This window comes from Podarcis bocagei, assembly GCF_964188305.1.
Source record: "Podarcis bocagei genome assembly, chromosome: 11".
In the NCBI taxonomy this organism is placed as follows: Eukaryota; Metazoa; Chordata; class Lepidosauria; order Squamata; family Lacertidae; genus Podarcis; species Podarcis bocagei.
This window is the reverse complement of record NC_138136.1, coordinates 51337787-51355501: the sequence shown is the minus strand read 5'-3', so window position 1 is coordinate 51355501 and position 17715 is coordinate 51337787. Positions and strand designations below refer to the sequence as shown.

The 17715-nt window shown below is 45.2% G+C and overlaps 1 long non-coding RNA gene across 1 annotated transcript; it reads right to left on the bottom strand.

The window, feature by feature from the left end:
* Positions 1–2238: 2238 nt before the first annotated feature.
* LOC308597380 lies at positions 2239–16961 on the bottom strand. Its single transcript, XR_014012903.1, has 3 exons — positions 16850–16961; positions 15733–15800; positions 2239–2377 (listed from the first exon to the last, which is right to left on the bottom strand). It is a non-coding gene; the product is annotated as an uncharacterized lncRNA (long non-coding RNA).
* Positions 16962–17715: the final 754 nt, after the last annotated feature.

Here is a 17715-nt window from a genome sequence, read left to right as displayed (position 1 = left end):
CGTGGTTTTATTTTTATTTTTTTCATATATCTACCCCTTTCCATTTTCTTTAACAAAACGCTCTCAGCATTTAATGTCACTGTTATCTTTAGCTGCCTCCTGAGAGCCACCGCAGGTTTAAAATAAATAGATCCAGTTCGGGAATATATAAAATAAATACACTTGCCTCTCTGGCTAGGCAGAGAGAGAGAGAGAGAGAGAGAGAGGGTTGGAGGGAAGCGAGCCCAGGCCGCATTTACATTGAGGGAAGCAGTGGCGTGTGACAGAGGTCATCAGCTGCTGCTGCGGACCCTCAGTCGGAATGAAAAATATATGAAGCAGAGCCGTATTGCTTGGGGGTAGGAAGAGGAGGAAAAAGGAAAGGAAAAAAACGGAGTGGGCGATGGAAGTCTGTTGGGCCTCCCCCCCTCCACCCCGGTGAGATTGCTGGCCGTTTGCTCCGGGCTCCAGAGCAGCTTTCAAAGGAGCTTACGGTGAGCCTTAACCCTGTGCAGTTGTGAGTCTCTGGCTTTAGAGGAACACAGGTAACCGAAGTCATGTTTGCATCATACATTTGAAGTGCTTTGATGCCACTTCAAAAAGTCAAAGCTTTTCCCCCGAAGAATTCTGGGAGCTGCCGTTTGTCCCTACTCTCTGCACAGGGTTGCAATTCCCAGAGCTCCTGATGGTTAAACCACCCTGGGAACTGTGTCTCCGGGATGGGAATAGGGGTCTCCTAACAATTCTCAGCACCCTTAAAAAGCTATAGTTCCCAGAATTCCACAACTGTTTAACGTGGTATCATAGTGCTTCAAATCTATTCTGTGAATATGGCCTTCAGACCACTGACCTCTGTATCTCAGCATTGCATCCACTCAGAGTGCGGTGTCTGTATGTCAGACCCCGCAAGTGTCCCTATTTCCCAGGAATAGGTCCAGATTTATAGAAGCTAAGTGGGGTTCTGATTTGATCCCAGAATGTCCCTTAGGACTCCCCTGTTTTCATCGGACGGAATGGAGTTATGAGACCCCCGAACCAAGGAGATAAGTAACTATACAACCTTTAGAAGACATCAGAAGGCAGCCCTGTATAGGGATTTTTTAATTATTGTTTAATGTTTTACTATGTTTTTATATATGTTGGAAGCCGCCCAGAGTGGCTGGAGCAACCCAGTCATATGGGTAGGGTATAAATAAAAAAAACCATAGTATTATTATTATTGAATAAAAGGTAAAGGGACCCCTGACCATTAGGTCCAGTCATGGTCGACTCTGGGGTTGCGGTGCTCATTTCGCTTTATTGGCCGAGGGAGCCGGCGTACAGCTTCCGGGTCATGTGGCCAGCATGGCTAAGCTGCTTCTGGCGAACCAGAGCAGCGCACGGAAACGCCATTTACCTTCCCTATTTATCGTTTACCGTTTACAGTCCCTATTTATCTACTTGCACTTTGACGTGCTTTCGAACTGCTAGGTTGGCAGGAGCAGGGACCGAGCAATGGGAGCTCACCCCATCACAGGGATTCGAACCGCCGACCTTCAAAGTCCTAGGCTCTGTGGTTTAACCCACAGCGCCACCCATGTCCTATTATTGAATAGGATGTCCCTATTTTCATAGGAGAAATGTTGGAAGGTATGGAGTGCAGCTATTCATGCCCCTCTGCCTGGTCCACAGGACTCTCCCCAGGCCACGCCCACTCTTCTGAGGCCACACCCCCACACTGGTCCTGCTTCCAACATCAGAATGTTCCTTCCTGGCTGGGTGGAGGAGAAAGAAAGGTGTTTGCATGTAGAAACTAGCCCCAGTGCAAAGAGCTTCACTCTATTTTATCTCTGGCCTCACTCAGCATTGGCATGCAGCCCCTGGAAGGCTGCTCATAAGAGAATGTGGCCCTCAGTCTGAAAAATGTTCCCCACTTCTGGTTCCTGGATTCATCCTGGAAACCATTTTCCATTGCAAAGTAGGTGCTGCAACAATGTCCTTCACTCACATTCTCAAATGGTGTGTGCAATCTTCAAAGAGTTTCATTTGATGCTCCTCCATGCAAAAATAAATATATTCTCCATGCATGCAAAAGCGAACTTGTCAGGGCAAAGGATTTTAGCATAGCCTTTACACACACACACCCTCTCTCTGCCTGCTGGCTTTCTATAAGCAGGGACCGGTGAGCATTCCACCCCATTAGCTCCAATCTGCAATCTAAAGGATGTGGTACAGTCTGGAGCTAGGTTTGCCACATCGCCCGCTGCTGTTTGCAAGGACTCGAAGCTTCAATTTTTAATGTGTGGTTTTCCACCGTTCAGGACAAGATCCATAACTATTTAGGGATTCTCGAAGGCCTGTCTTTGCTGGTCTGCTGAGCATTTGGTGGTCAGGTGCAGCTGCAGGCTTCAAAGCGATCCTGTTGTTGCAGAAAAGAAAGGAGAGAGAGAAAGGCAAACAAACAGAGACTCCTAAATAGGTTGTCTAGAGGAGAATCTCCAGGGCAGGCAATATCGGTGTGGAATTTTCATCCCGGCCTGGAGATGACAGTAATATGTAATAGGGCTTCCCTCCCATCCAGTCCCAGCCCCACAATATTCTCTAGGATGTTTTGCAAATGAAATTTCAAGAGCTCCTCTTATCTGAAATGCTGTACTCCAGTTGTTGCCCTCAAACATAAAATGTGCATGGAGAGTACATACATACTGCAAAGCTGTGATTTCTGCATTGCAAGGGAGTTGAACTAGATGACCAGTGTGGTGTAGTGATTAAGAGTGGTAGACTCGTAATCTGGTGAACCGGGTTCGCATCTCTGCTCCTCCACATGCAGCTGCTGGGTGACCTTGGGCCAGTCACACTTCTTTGAAGTCTCTCAGCCTCACTCACCTCACAGAGTGTTTGTTGTGGGGGGGGAAGGGAAAGGAGATTGATAGCTGCTTTGAGACTCCTTAGGGTAGTGATAAAGCGGGATATCAAATCCAAACTCCTCCTCCTCCTCCTCCTCCTCCTCCTCCTCCTCCTCTTCTTCTTCTTCTTCTTCTTCTTCTTCTTCTTCTTCTTCTCCTCCTCCTCCTCCTCCTCCTCCTCCTACTACTACTACCCTACAATTCTGTGATTCTGTATCATATGTTTCCCTCTCCCAAATAACACCCCAAATGCATTGTCATATTAATTTGGAAGGAACCCCCCCCCCAATTACATATGACCCCTAACCATTAGGTCCAGTTGTGACCAACTCTGGGGTTGCAGCGCTCATCTCGCTTTATTGGCCGAGGGAGCCGGCGTACAGCTTCCGGGTCACGTGGCCAGCATGACTAATCCGCTTCTCATGAACCAGAGCGGCGCACGGAAACACCGTTTACCTTCCCGCCAGAGCGGTGCCTATTTATCTACTTGCACTTTGACATACTTTCAAACTGCTAGGTTGGCAGAAGCAGGGACCGAGCAACGGAAGCTCATCCCTTCGCGGGGATTCGAACCGCCGACCTTCTGATCAGCAAGCCCTAGTCTCAGTGGTTTAACCCACAGTGCCACCCGCATCCCTATTATTTTTGTTACTCTTGCGTTATTCACTTTATTTGTTATTCCATCCTTAATACAGTGGTACCTCGGGTTACATACGCTTCAGGTTACATGCGCTTCAGGGTACAGACTCCGCTAACCCAGAAATAGTACCTCTGGTTAAGAACTTTGCTTCAGGATGAGAACAGAAATTGTGGTGGCAGCAGGAGGCCCCATTAGCTAAAGTGGTGCTTCAGGTTAAGAACAGTTTCAGGTTAAGAATGGACCTCTGGAACGAATTAAGTACTTAACCCGAGGTACCACTGTATATTATTATCCTATCTCCTTGCGCCTTTTAAACCTTTGCATGTATATATGTGTGTGTGTGTGTGTGTGTGTGTGTGTAAATCTTATTCTCCTCCTCCTCCTCCTCCAATGTTAGTCAGAGTAGACCCATTGCATTCCCTGGACATGACTAGCTTAAATCCATTTGCAGAGGGTTGGGCTAGATTACCCTCAACATCCTTTCCATCTCTATCATTCTGTGGTTTTGTTATTCATTCCCTTCATTCCCAAGGAACTGCCCTGAGTAGAACATGGTTGGCAGCCATCTTCAGAGACCACCAGCCCCCTGCCGCCTGAGGACAGCCCGCTAACAAGAAGCGCTTAGGCGCAAGTCTGTGGTGATGTCAGGGGCCCAGCCCCCTTCCCTGTACTTCTGAGGGAGCATCTATTCATAATGACTCCAGCCAACAAGATTAATCATTATAAGTACTTTCCCCATTTGTAATGCTTTTAGGTCCTGAAAGTTGCTAGGAGTCCAAGGACAAAGGTTACTCGGAGGTTAAAAGATAAAGTACAAAGATGTGTTTACCATCCCACAGGGTTTTGGTGACAAAGCGGAGGGCCGAATAGGAATGAGTCAGATAAGACTAATAAAAGTATTAATGAAACCTAAGGGAATGCGGACATTTAATTTGTGTTTGAGCATGTGTTTCTTTTAAAGGGGGAAAAATGAATCCATTTGACTTGATTTGTTGTCATGCTTGAGCAGGAGAGAAAGTGGGGCGGGGGCGTTGTTCCTTTGGCTCGGTCATTCATATTCCAGGTCGGAATGATTTAAGCTTGATCAAACAGCCTTTGAGGGAGCTGGAAGCCTCTGCAATGGATAGTAAAATTCAGTTGATGTCTATTTTCTGTCTTTCAGCAGTAAGGATATATCTCTCGAGAGATGGAGGGGTGCACATTTTGTGTTGATGATGATGATAACTACATTGGTAGAGCTCGTCCTGGAGTAATCCTCACAACAGCCTGGCAAGGCAGATCAGTATTCCGTTCCCCTCTAGGAAATGCAGGAACTCCTGGTTAGAGGCTCAGAAATAGCTTGATGAGTTGTCTAGGACTGTGTGTACATGAACCTCAGGGTTCTCTCTAAACATGGAAGTGAATGTTGTTGTTGTTTAGTCATTTAGTCGTGTCTGACTCTTCGTGACCCCGTGGACCAGGCACTCCTGTCTTCCACCGCCCCACAGTTTGGTCAAACTCATGTTGGTAGCTTCGAGAACACTGTACAACCATCTCGTCCTCTGCCGTCCCCTTCTCCTTGTGCCCTCCATCTTTCCCAACATCAGGGTCTTTTCCAGGGAGTCTTCTCTTCTCATGAGGTGGCCAAAGTACTGGAGCCTCAGCTTCACGATCTGTCCTTCCAGTGAGCACTCAGGGCTGATTTCCTTCAGAATGGATAGGTTTGATCTTCTTGCAGTCCATGGGACTCTCAAGAGTCTCCTCCAGCACCAATGGAAGTGAATAGGGTGTGCAAAATTAGCCTCTATCCCTGGAAGGCAGTGCGAAGCCCCTGCACTGGCCAGTCCTGGCATGAGGACTAGGAGCTTGGCTGCCTTTCAAATGGGCAATCCCTGCTGCAGTCCAGGCCTCAGCTTCTTGGTACTTTTCCACTTTCTCTAGGGCAGCCTTCACCACCCTGAGGTCCTCAAATGATGCTCAATTAGAAATACAATCATCCTTGGTCACTGGTTGTGCTGGCTGGGGATTTGTAGTCCAACACAAGCTGAGGAGTCAAGGCTGGGGAAAGCTACTTGAGGTATATTAGGGGTTGGCTTCCTATTTCTACGCAAGGCTGGGTCTTGGCTTGCAGGCTTGTTTGAATATCCCACTGGTCCCAGGGACACTGCCAACTGGAATAACAAGATGCAATTGAACCCAACAAAAACAGCAAGTCTTCAGCCCAGGACTCCCCGATAGGCTCCTTACATAGTTTTGCAAAGCAGTGCTCCTCTTCTGATCAGAGCTGGTCAGGGCTGCTAATTTAAATTCCCACAATGCCCCAGAGCAGAGAATTCCCTTCGGTAACCTTCCACAGACCACATGGCAGCTCTGGGTGAGGTCAGAAGGAAAAATGATCAGAGCAATGAATGCATATTTTGCATTTCTACTGCAGGCTAGTTTCACACCCATGGACAGCCCCCTCTCTGTGGCAACTGAGAGCTACAGAGTTCAAGGATACATCCCACCCAGGCAAAAAAAAAAAAAAAAAGGTCCAGCAGGGGTGTGGGGAGTAGCCCAGGGAGAGTCCTGAAGTATTCCCCCTCCCCATCTGGCAACAACTGTATGTTGGTACATTTTAAATGGTGGTTTGTACTATCCACCACCAAGGTGGGTCTTGCTGGGGCTCATGACCCTGGCAGCTGTCCAAGGTTCTGAAGTCAACAGTGCTGGCACAGGTCCTTAAGCCTGTGCATGCCCTGTACATTTATAGCTCATCTATAAAGCTCAGGACTTCCTCAAAAGAATCCTGGGGACTTTAGGTTACCCTCCACTGATCTGCAGTTCCCAGCACTCTCAGCAAACTACAGCTCCCAAGATTCTTTGGGGGGGAAGTCATGTGCTTTTAATGTGTGACGTTTATGCAGCCTAAGTTGAGAGATAATGGCAGCCTAAGGCTGCTTTGTAAGTTCATGGATGGAGCGAGATTGGAACCTGGTATTTCTCAGTTCTTTGCCACTGCATCAGCTACCAAATTAAGGCTTGTCAATCTACTCTTTAACATACAGTTGCACAAATGGATGGGAGAAATGGATTGCTTCATCTCACGTTCAGAACCCTTGAGACCAGAATTTGTCACTTCTTGGATTTATCTTCTAAGATGGCCCTTGCATTTTGAGCTCTGGCCCAAGTATGGGTATAAAGGTGATTTTGCACACAGTGTTTTTCTTGCACATCACAATGTTTGCGCTTTGCACACAGTGTTTTTCTTGCTCATTAACTGTTTCCCTGTAATATAAAAGAATGCACCTGTGCACATCACAATGCTTGGAAACTTTAAGATATGCCAGTGGTAATGTTTATTCAGGGTAAAGACAATGAACCAAATTCTTTCCCTGAAAATGAGTGGGTGGTGCTTGGAATGCCAATTTCTCAATCTGACTTCAAATGCGTATGCTGGGTATAAAATTATATCAGAACTGTCCATACTTGGCTCTGAGAGTTGATTAATCTTTGTGGCCCAATTCTAACTGAGCAAGGGCATGGAGGAGCTAATTGCAAACCTGCTTATTTTCTGAGGCTACCTTGGGTCTGGTGTGTTACTGTAATATGAAATTAAAAGGGAAATATGAAAGACAGAGTCTTTTCATTCCCTTTGTATCTGATGTTCAGGTTGTGAAAGCTGTTGCTTCTGTAAATAAAACTGCACACAGACCCAGTGCGCAGGAGAGAATTATCTGAAGACCCGTGGGAACCTCAAGGTCAGGAATACAAACTTTTCTTTAAAAAAAAAAAGTGTGAACCTCAACAAATTACTCAGTGAGATCTGAGCATGCTTAGTTGATGGAATGGAATTGTGCATTTTTCTTTACTGACTGAGACACTGAAAAGAAGCACTCTGCACTGCAACATTTTGCTGCAGTCCCTCCTTCTTTTACCTACGATTTCTGAACCAAAAGGATATAGCAAACATTTGGTCAGAAATTCTGGGCAGATGTTTGTTTTATCTCCCTCACCCCTTTACTGCTCACAGGCCTAAATATCCTCCCCTGAGAGAAGCATGCTCTGTTGTTGTGCCATGATGTGCCTGGCATATCATGAGAACTGCAAAGTGTTTGGAGAGTCTCTGATGGCAAAGGCCCATTAAAGTGCAGAGTTAGATTCCTGGAATTAGTAGTAGTTAGATTAAGAAATGCAGCTCTGGAATTAGCAGAAATGTCTAACGATGCCAAGGTAAGGGACAAAATATCAGGGTAATCACTCCCCGGGGCATCAAGCGAAAACAAGACAGAGGAAATGACTAAGTGTCTGTATGCCATTAAAACAAGAGCATGGCACTGCCTGGATTAATTGTGAGCACTCAAATGTTGAGGCAGGCTTTTAGATGGGAGAGGACTCTTTCTTCTAAAGGGTATATTGATGAGAACCAGCTCTATATAACCAGATTTTCTCTGCAAAAGGCCACCCCCTCACACACCCCAGCTGCCTGGCCAAGTGGCAGGTTAGCTGGAAACTGCCAAACACATTCTCTGCTTTTAGCGTGGATTTCATTTGCCAATGTGTTCTGAATCTGTAAATCCCTATGCCAGAACTTTCCTTCCCAACTTCACCTCGGGTCTTACTCCATTTCCAAAGCCAAGGCGCTGGTGCTGTTTTGAAGCCTTCACACACACACACACACACCAACTCTGATTTAGGAATGCTTAAGAGATGCAGGTGGTGCTATGGGTTAAACCACAGAGCCTAGGACTTGCCGATCGGAAGGTTGGCAGTTCGACTCCCCGCGACAGGGTGAGCTCCCGTTGCTTAGTCCCTGCTCCTGCCAACCTAGCAGTTCAAAAGCATGTCAAAGTGCAAGTAGATAAATAGGTACCGCTCTGGTGGGAAGGTAAATGGCGTTTCCGTGTGCTGCTCTGGTTCACCAGAAGGGGCTTAGTCATGCTGGCCACATGACCCGGAAGCTGTACGCCGGCTCCCTCGGCCAATAAAGCGAGATGAGCACCGCAACCCCAGAGTCAGTCATGACTGGACCTAATGGTCAGGGGTCCCTTAACCTTTAAGGGATGTGATCCCCATGAATTCCAACATGAGCTGACCTGATCTTTACCTAACATGCAGAATGGAAGATAGTTATCCTTTGCACTTTGTGCAAAATTCAATTTCTTTGAATTTTGCAATGCAGTTCCCAGCTACGTAGACAGGCAGGTGGGAGCTGGCTGAGGTCAGGTGAAATTTGGTGGGGCAGTGCCCCAGTTCCCCTTATGGGCCACAGATAAGGTCCCTTCCTATGTAAGGCACAGTAGAATTCTCTGGCGCAAAACCCACACAGCAGGGAGATCCCAGAAGCATCACCTTTGCTCCAAAAGCACATACCTAGGGCAGTCTGAGTAGGGGAATTTCACCTACCTTTCTCATCATAATGATGAAGCATGCTCAAAAGTTTGGAATCTGATTGAGAAAATATATGCTTTAAAAACAACAACAACAACAACTGAAGAATGAAATGTGCCTCTGATTTGAATCTAGGAAAAAAATGTGTGCCACGTTCCAAGAATTTATAGCGGCTTCCATTGCTTACTCTTGTTAATCTTTCAAATATATTATGATGTTGTTGTTGTTTTTGGAAGCATTGGGGGGGAGGCTGGAAAGTAAATAACCGAAAGCCCCTAACTTGGAGGGACAGCAAATATGATGATACAGGGCTCCCGACAATGGCATTGCTGCACAAGTTTTAAATAAGAAGACATGACAACCCAGCCTCTGACATTAGTCTTTGTTTTAATCCTGCTGCCCAGCAAGGCAATGCTGTAAATCTGAGGTACTGACCCATGTCTACACATTTACCAGATAGTCACTGATCAAAGATTTATTTATTAGCCCAGGCATGATTGATTTATATGAGTTTTGTTTGAGCAAGTTAATTGCAAACGGCAACTTGGGATGCACACATTACAATGTGAAGGAACCAGGTTACTAACCTCCTCCTGCTCACCCCACCCCCAACCCGCTTACTGTTAGGGGCAGTGATAACGTCACGACAGCGATAACATGTTGACTTGCGTCTGGATCAACAGTGTGACTCTTTTGGATGCCTTACCCAGGAGAGATTAAATGGTCCCTGCCATTAATAATCTACTCAGCAAGGAGCCAGGGGTTTTAGCAATGTCAGGTGAGAAGAGATATTTCCCTTCCTGGGAAAGTCTAATATTTAAACTGTTGTTTAAACTGGGAAGGGGGGGGGGAGAATCGCTATGCAACCATGATCTCAGGAAGAATTTTCTCCGTGGCCTTCGGGTTTTGATGAGATTTCTGAGGTTCTAAACTCCAACGACTGACTTGTTGAGTTTTAAAATTAAGTATCTTCTGCTTATGGTTACAAAGCTAATGGAGTTTGGCACGCATTATTTCAAAGAGTTCTGATGAGTTCCTTCATGTTCATCATGTCTATGCTGAAAGCAGGGGAGCCAGTAGCTTTCCAGATGTTGCTGGATTACAACTCCCATCAGTCTGATCAATGTTCAGGAATGATGGGAGCTGTAGTCCAGCAATTTCTAGGTGGCTACAGGTTCCACACCCCTGGGTTAAGCTATACAAAAAGCTATTGAAGAAGCAATAAGCTTTTAGGCATCCCTTGACAGTAAACTGTCAGTAGGCCACTATTACATTTCATGTAAGTTAAGAATAATGACAATATTCATTTCTATTTGTGCTTAGGAGCAGACGGGGGTGGGAAGCTAGAGGGGGAAATGATTGGAGCAACAAATGTAAATTTTACCTGTACCCTATGCTAGTTTTTGCACACACACACAAACCTCTTTATATTTGTCACAAAGACCAGCAGGAAGCGTTGAGTACAAGGAGACATTCCAGCCAGGCAAAAACTCTCAAGAAGGCTTCAAAGTTGGGATAGTGAGTGGGGGGTCTGGGAATTGTCTCAAGGGCCAGACGGAGTGGCTGGGGGGGCTGCATGTGGCCCCCAGACCCACCATTGGCTTAAAGTGATGAAGAATCTTCAGATACATTTTCTCAGCGCAATCCTGTAAGGTAAAAGTGCTGCTCTAAATCACAGTGGCAACCTCCACACTGCTCACACCACTAAGGGACAACCTAGCCAGATGGGCAGGGTTTAAATAAAATTACTACTACTACTACTACTACTACTACTACTATTATTATTATTATTATTATTATTAGCCTGATGCATCAATGAGTAACAAGCAGCTGCCATTACTCATACAATCCCCTGTAGAAACATAGTCTTTTCTGCCACCATCCTTCTCAAGGAAACCTACCTGCCCATCTCCAGGTCTACTGGGGAGAAATAGGGAGGGAGACAGGGCCATCCATTGACATACGACTTAATTTGCACTTCTCGAGAACCAAAACACAGGTATCCTTCAAAATTCGCACTTCTGCAATGCAGTTCTCCCACCAAACAATATGCACATATTGTGGGAAAACACACATCGTAGGCCACATCTAGACACATCAAAGAAGCATTTAAGTTTAAAGCGTTGTAAATTTAAACAGGGAAAACTGGTAGAGAAAAGCAGAACTCCACTTCGCCATCTGGTGGCACAATGTTGCATCGCACATACAATGCATATAAACTGCTTTTTCTTTACCAGTCTAAGCTGAGCACTTAGTGAAAATAACATACATAAAATGCATGATATCAGAGAAAATTGCTTTCAGGGATGGGTTTGTCATTCCAAACCGCAGGCAACTATGTGTTACTTAGAAGAAATTCGCACTCAAACGCCGTCAGATTTTCACAAGGATTTCTCAGAACAAACACATTGGCAATCGCCATAGAAGTGGGGAGAAGTGAACTGAACACTGGGGAAAAGAGAAGCTGAAATTGGCAGGTCTGTGCATCCCTATATCCGAGCCAAATTAATCTGAAAAACTATGCATGTGTTTATCCCACGCAATGAAGATTCTGGGAAGGATTTCTAAGATTCAGGGAAGGACTTGCAAAGGAAAGCGGACGTTGAAGGCCCAACGCATGCACAAACACACCCTGAAATTAATCAGGAGAATGGCACCGAGATGCCTGAGGATCCCTTTGGAAGTCCCAGCCTTGTTAGGAAAGGATTTCAAAACAAAACAAGACCCAGAGCCATAGTAGAGCTCCACTAATTACCGCTAAGAACCGACCACTTTGGAGAGCCACACACTGCGGCTTTTCTCCTGGCTGACAGACAACTGTCAGCTGGGCAAGAGCTACTAATTAGTAATTGATAAATATAAGTGCGCTGTCTTCCCGGAGTAGAGTACCACTTGATGATAGTAATTAATTGTTCATTGATTCCCATAGGCTGACGTGAGGTCTGCTCAGCTGCTTCTGCCCCTTTCCCATTTGTAGATAGAGGTGAGCATGCCTGGCACGGATGCTCCCGGCTCTCAAAGTTTCTTTTTTTGGGGGGGGGGTGGAGAGACTTTGCACAGGAGATCATTCTAAATGGAATTTAATTAAACGCAGGAAGCATGTTTGATGCTGATTCTCCATGGGTGAATGTCAGGGGTGCCAACTTGTATAAAATATTGAGGGGCGGGGGGCCAGGTAAGCCCTGCCCCACATAATCGATCACAAGATGCGGTGTGCCCTCACCATTTGAATGGCAGTACTCATGAACTGGGGGGGGCAGCCCCCTCAAATATTTTATGAAGGGGCCAAAGGGACCTCGGCCCCTAGGAGTGTGGTCCTATGGTAGAACCTTTCTTCCATGTGTGGGGTTCCATCAAAATCTCCTGGGGGAGGTGATTGAAAAGACAGAACCTGCTTACCATATTGTCAGAAAATCAATTTTTGCCGTCTGGATGAAGTACAAGGACTTATTAGAAAGTAAGACCCCGAGGTGGTTATCACCAGTGGAAGCCAAGATTTCTAAAAAAAGGCCCAATATGGAGGCCTACTGGCCAAAATATTGGGAATTGATTGAAAGAGTTGGAGATAATTGGAAGCTCCAAAGCCAGGACAAACTAAAAAGTAAGGTGCGAGATTGGTTACATTATGCTCAAATTCAAGAGGTATTTAAAATGGATAAAAAAGTGGGTTTTCAGTTGGAGAAATCGAAACTGGAGACGGAGTTACTAGAACCAAAGACTAAGGTACTTTCGAGGATGTATGACTTGCTGCTTAAATGGAACACACAGGATGAGACAGTTAAATCTGCTATGATAAAATGGGCACAGGATGTAGGACACAACATTATGTCTGAGGACTGGGAAAGGTTATGGAACACCGGTATGAAATTCACGGCATGTAGTGCCTTGAAAGAGAACATTATGAAAATGGTATACCGGTGGTACATGACCCCAGTCAAGTTGGCTAAAATATATCATCTTTCTGATAATAAGTGTTGGAAATGCAAGGAGGCAGAAGGGACATTCTTTCACCTCTGGTGGACCTGCCCGAAAGTAAAGGCCTTTTGGGAAATGATACATAATGAGCTGAAAAAGGTATTCAGATATACCTTCTCTAAGAAACCAGAGGCCTTTCTTCTGGGCATGGTGGACCGGAAGGTGCCAAAGAAGGATAGAACCTTGTTTATGTATGCAACCACAGCAGCAAGGATCCTTATTGCAAAGTTCTGGAAGACACCAGATTTACCCACACTGGAGGACTGGCAGACGCAGCTGATGGACTACATGGAGTTGGCAGAAATGACTGGCAGAATCCGAGATCTGAGCGAAGAAACAATGGAGGAAGACTGGAAAAAATTTAAGGACTATTTGCAAAAATACTATAAGTTGTTTGAATGTTAAGATTGTGCACGATTAAGAAACGTCACGCTTCTGCAATTTATCTAAGTAAATGATAAAGTAAGTAATGATGAAAAAAACGAGATAAATTAGAAACAAAATATTATGTTTATTAAAAGTCTTGAAAACAAATTACAAACTTTCGAAATTGGTAACATAATAAACTCAAAGGTACAATAAGACGTGAAACAAGATAACAAATTGCTGAACTGGTTAGAATAATGAAAGCAATGTTGAGAGGATGTGAGGAGGTCTAAAAGAAAGTGAATTTGATGATATTTAACTTTTGTCTTCTTTTTTCTATTTTTCTTCATATATAAAAAAAAAATGTTTCTTGTATGTTGCTATGTAAATTAATCTGTTAACCTATGGAAAGAAACGCAATAAAAAAAATTTTTATAAAAAAAAAAGAAAAGACAGAACCTGCTTAAAAGAGAACTCTAACTAGAATTTTGTTAGGGACGCGGGTGGCGCTGTGGTCTAAACAACTGAGCCTCTTGGGCTTGCCGATTGGAAGGTCGGCAGTTCGAATCCCTGCAACGGGGTGAGCTCCCGTTGCTCGGTCCCAGCTCCTGACAACCTAACAGTTCGAAAGCACACCAGTGCAAGTAGATAAATAGGTACCGCTCCAGCAGGAAGGTAAATGGCATTTCCGTGCGCTGCTCTGGTATGCCAGAAGCGGCTTAATCATACTGGCCACATGACTGGCTGTACGCCGGCTCCCTCGGCCAATAAAGCAAGATGAGCGCCGCAAACCCAGAGTCATCCTGGTCCTTTACCTTTAAACTAGAATTTAAATAAATACAGGAATCATGTTTGATCTTGGTCCTTCATGGGCCAATGTCAGGGTTACTCTTCCTGACATGCGAGTTTTCTGTGTGCAGGGTTTCCCAAAGTTTGCCAGAGGAGGGAAGCAAAACGGGAGACCCTGCACAGGAGAACCTACATAAATATGAGCCTGAAGGTGGCTCAGCTGGTTGGAGCATGGTGCTGATAATGCCAAGATCGTGGGTTTGATCCCCGTATGGGACAGCTGCATATTCCTACACTGAAGGAGTTGGACTATATGATCCTCAGGGTATCTTCCAACTCTATAATTCTATTCTTATATGTGGAAATTAATTTAATACAGGAAGCATGTGTGATGTTGACTCCCCACTCAAGGTTAGGCTGGGAACCTTCTTCCTGACATGCTATTTTTCCATGTTCCAGTCTCCTCCAACCTTCTGGGGGAGGCAGGCAAGAGGGGGAGAAACTTCATAGGAGTTCACTGTAAATGGAATTACCGTGAATCACAAGAATCACAAATGCTGGGCATCCATGGGTTTAATGGTTCTAGGGCTATGGGGGTCTTCCAGCAGGAAACCTCTTAAACGTTAAGCCCCCTTAACCTAGGAGAGTAGAGAAGTGCACACGAAGAATTATGTCACGCTGCTCTCTGATTTCCATTTTCAGTCTGGGGACACTAGCAAGTTCCTGGCACTGCCACCTTCTGCCACCTGCTTTTGTGCCCATGCAACTAAAGAAGATCAGCAAAAACGAGATCACTGTCTGTTGACATCCCCAATATATCTTCGGTGATGCTCTCTTTCTTTCTTGGCAAGATTCACAAGCAGAGTCATTGCAGGCATTGCCAAATATATGTATATATATATACCCAAGGCTACAATCCTTCTCTCTCCAGGCACAGAGAGTCCCATGAGGATATTCTGTGGTTTGAACACTTTATTGATTTAGGATGTTTGTTGCTGGGCCAAAATCCCTCCTTCTCAATTTTGCAGTCCAATCACAGTTGGAAAAAGGGGGCATTTTGTGGAATTTTCTCCTTGCTCCTTTTAGCCCTGGGGCCAGTCCACCATCCCTCAGACCATGTGGAGGGCCGGACTATATCTTGGGGGGGGGAAATATGAATGAATTCCTGTGCCCCACAAATACCACAGAGATGTATTTTAAATAAAAGGACACATTCTACTCATGTAAAAACACGCTGATTCCCAGACCGTTCACTCTCCCTCTGGGTTGCCTTCTGGGTTGGGAAGCCAAGAACGCAGCCGACCCCCATCCTGCTAACCTCACCTGCTACAGGTGAAATGGCCAAATGGCCAAACTGCAATCTTCAAAAACCATGCCTAACTCCTGAAATAAAGTTCTTTTATGGCTTGTGCCATATACTGCAGCGAGACAATAAGAATGGCTTGAGCAACTCGCCACAGCTCTTACACATATTTTCAGGAGGAGCTGAGACTATCCATCTATTTTCACTTAACAATTAAATTTGCCTTCAGAAGGGTTCCTGAGGGCACATACCAGTGTGTCCATTATGTTATTACTGCTAATTTCCACTGAATAAGCCAAAATTAGAGGCCACTTGCCACCAGAAATGACTGAAATGTTATGGAAAAACTGAATCAGAGTGAAGCAGGTAAGTAAAATGCTCTAAAACTATCCATCGGATTGTGTGTGTGTGTGTGTGTGTGTTTATGTATAAAAAAAAAAATCTACCTTTCCAGTGGAACTATTTTGAGCTCTCTTGCTCAGAAGCACGGGGGAAAGCCAAACTTCTGTACTTTCTAAAAAGGAAAGCTGTGGTCAGGTCTGTACATTATTACTGAGAGAAAGCTCGGTATAGCCTTTCTATGTTATTCCTGTAACATGAAGCAATGACAGTTGCTCCAGCGGTTGTCAGGAACGACACTTTACCTAACCAGCAACATGCAAATCCCTTCTGAGAAATATTACTCTTATCAAGACTGCCATGACCTCCCTTGGAACTCTTCAGCACGTTCATCTGAGAAACAATCTCCAGAGTTTGCTCTGAGTTTTGTTTTCATCAGGAAGATCTCGCCCCAATGGCTACATGCATACACAAGCACACACACACACCCTGACCTTATTTCAGACTTACTCGGCTTTTGTTTGGCTTCCCTTCCAAATTCGTTGGATGTGTTCATCCAAAATTTGCTTCAAATTTCACAATAAGGCTTTGTGTGCTACCAGCGTGCCAGAGAGATGGGGAGAGGGAGAGATAATGTTTTCCTGCTTCCCTCTTCTCACTGCTGCCACTGCCCAAGCCAGGTAAATGTTGTTGAAAACAGGGGTAACCCACACAATGCCTTGCAGATCGGGCCTTGCAGGAGTTGTTGTTGGCACCCGTCCATCTCAAGAGACAATGCGCCTCCAGGGGTGAAGTCAAACCGCTGCTAAATTAAATCTCACCTGTTTCTATTTACGCATCCCCACTTTTGATTAGTTGGGATTCTAAATAATGAGCCCATACTCGGATAAATTCTTGCAAATTTCCTCATTTTGGAATTATCCCCACATTTCAGAAGCATATCTACCATTCTTCTGCTCAACTTAAAGAAACTAAAGAGGACCAGAGGCAGCAGAAGAGAACAGCATGATCCCTCATTTTTTTACACCATGGTAGGTAGGTAGAGAGAAACTGAACACCTCTTTTAGGATAGTTCCCAAGTAGTGGCGCACCAGTCTTGCGGTGGCAAAATCCACCCCACATTTCCTTTTTATTTGTATTGGAGTAAGTCATGTGAAACAGTGTCAAAGGCCTTACTCTGTCAATTTAATAAAGTCAATTTATGGTGCCTATAAATCTTCTAACCAGCTGGGATGAGGAGGGAAGGCGGAAGGCTGAGTGGATGGTGATAAAGTCGTGACATGGTGGCAAATCTTCTGCTTGGCACCCCCAGGGAATTGAATCGTCGCCTGCAGTATACCCCCTCCCTATGTGAACCATGCACAACCTGTGGTTCTGTGTGCCCTTCCCAGTCCATGTGAACTGTGCTCAGTTGACCTGTGATTTGCTGTGATGAAATCCTTTATCTCTGTGAGAAAATGGCCTTCAGAATGGTTGTTGGAGGCCAAAAATGCCTTTTACCCAACTTAGACTGTTACACCAACTATGCCCCTGTCTAGAGCTGTCAGACTGGGCTTTAGTTATTCATACACCAATAACACACAAGCTTGGCTGCCGTAAAGTATTTGCTCCCCCCCCCCTTTTTAAAATATTTTTATTCGGTTCTACATTTAACATTTGCATTCACATGTAAATCATAATCATATACACATAGGATTCTCTGAATCCCTAGACTTTCCTCCATCCCTTCATGGGTTCCATAGTTATTCTTATCCAGCTGCATCGTATAAATGTTCTTAATATTTCCTTAAATCCAGAATGTGGCAGCTAGACTGGTGACTGGAGGTGGCTGCCGAGACCACATAACACCAGTCTTGAAAGACCTACATTGGCTCCCAGTACGTTTCCGAGCACAATTCAAAGTGTTGGTGTTGACCTTTAAAGCCCTAAACAGCCTCGGTCCTGTATACCTGAAGGAGCATCTGCCCGGACACTGAGATCCAGCGCCGAGGGCCTTCTGGCGGTTCCCTCACTGCGAGAAGCAAAGTTACAGGGAACCAGGCAGAGGGCCTTCTCTGTAGTGGCGCCCGCCCTGTGGAACGCCCTCCCAC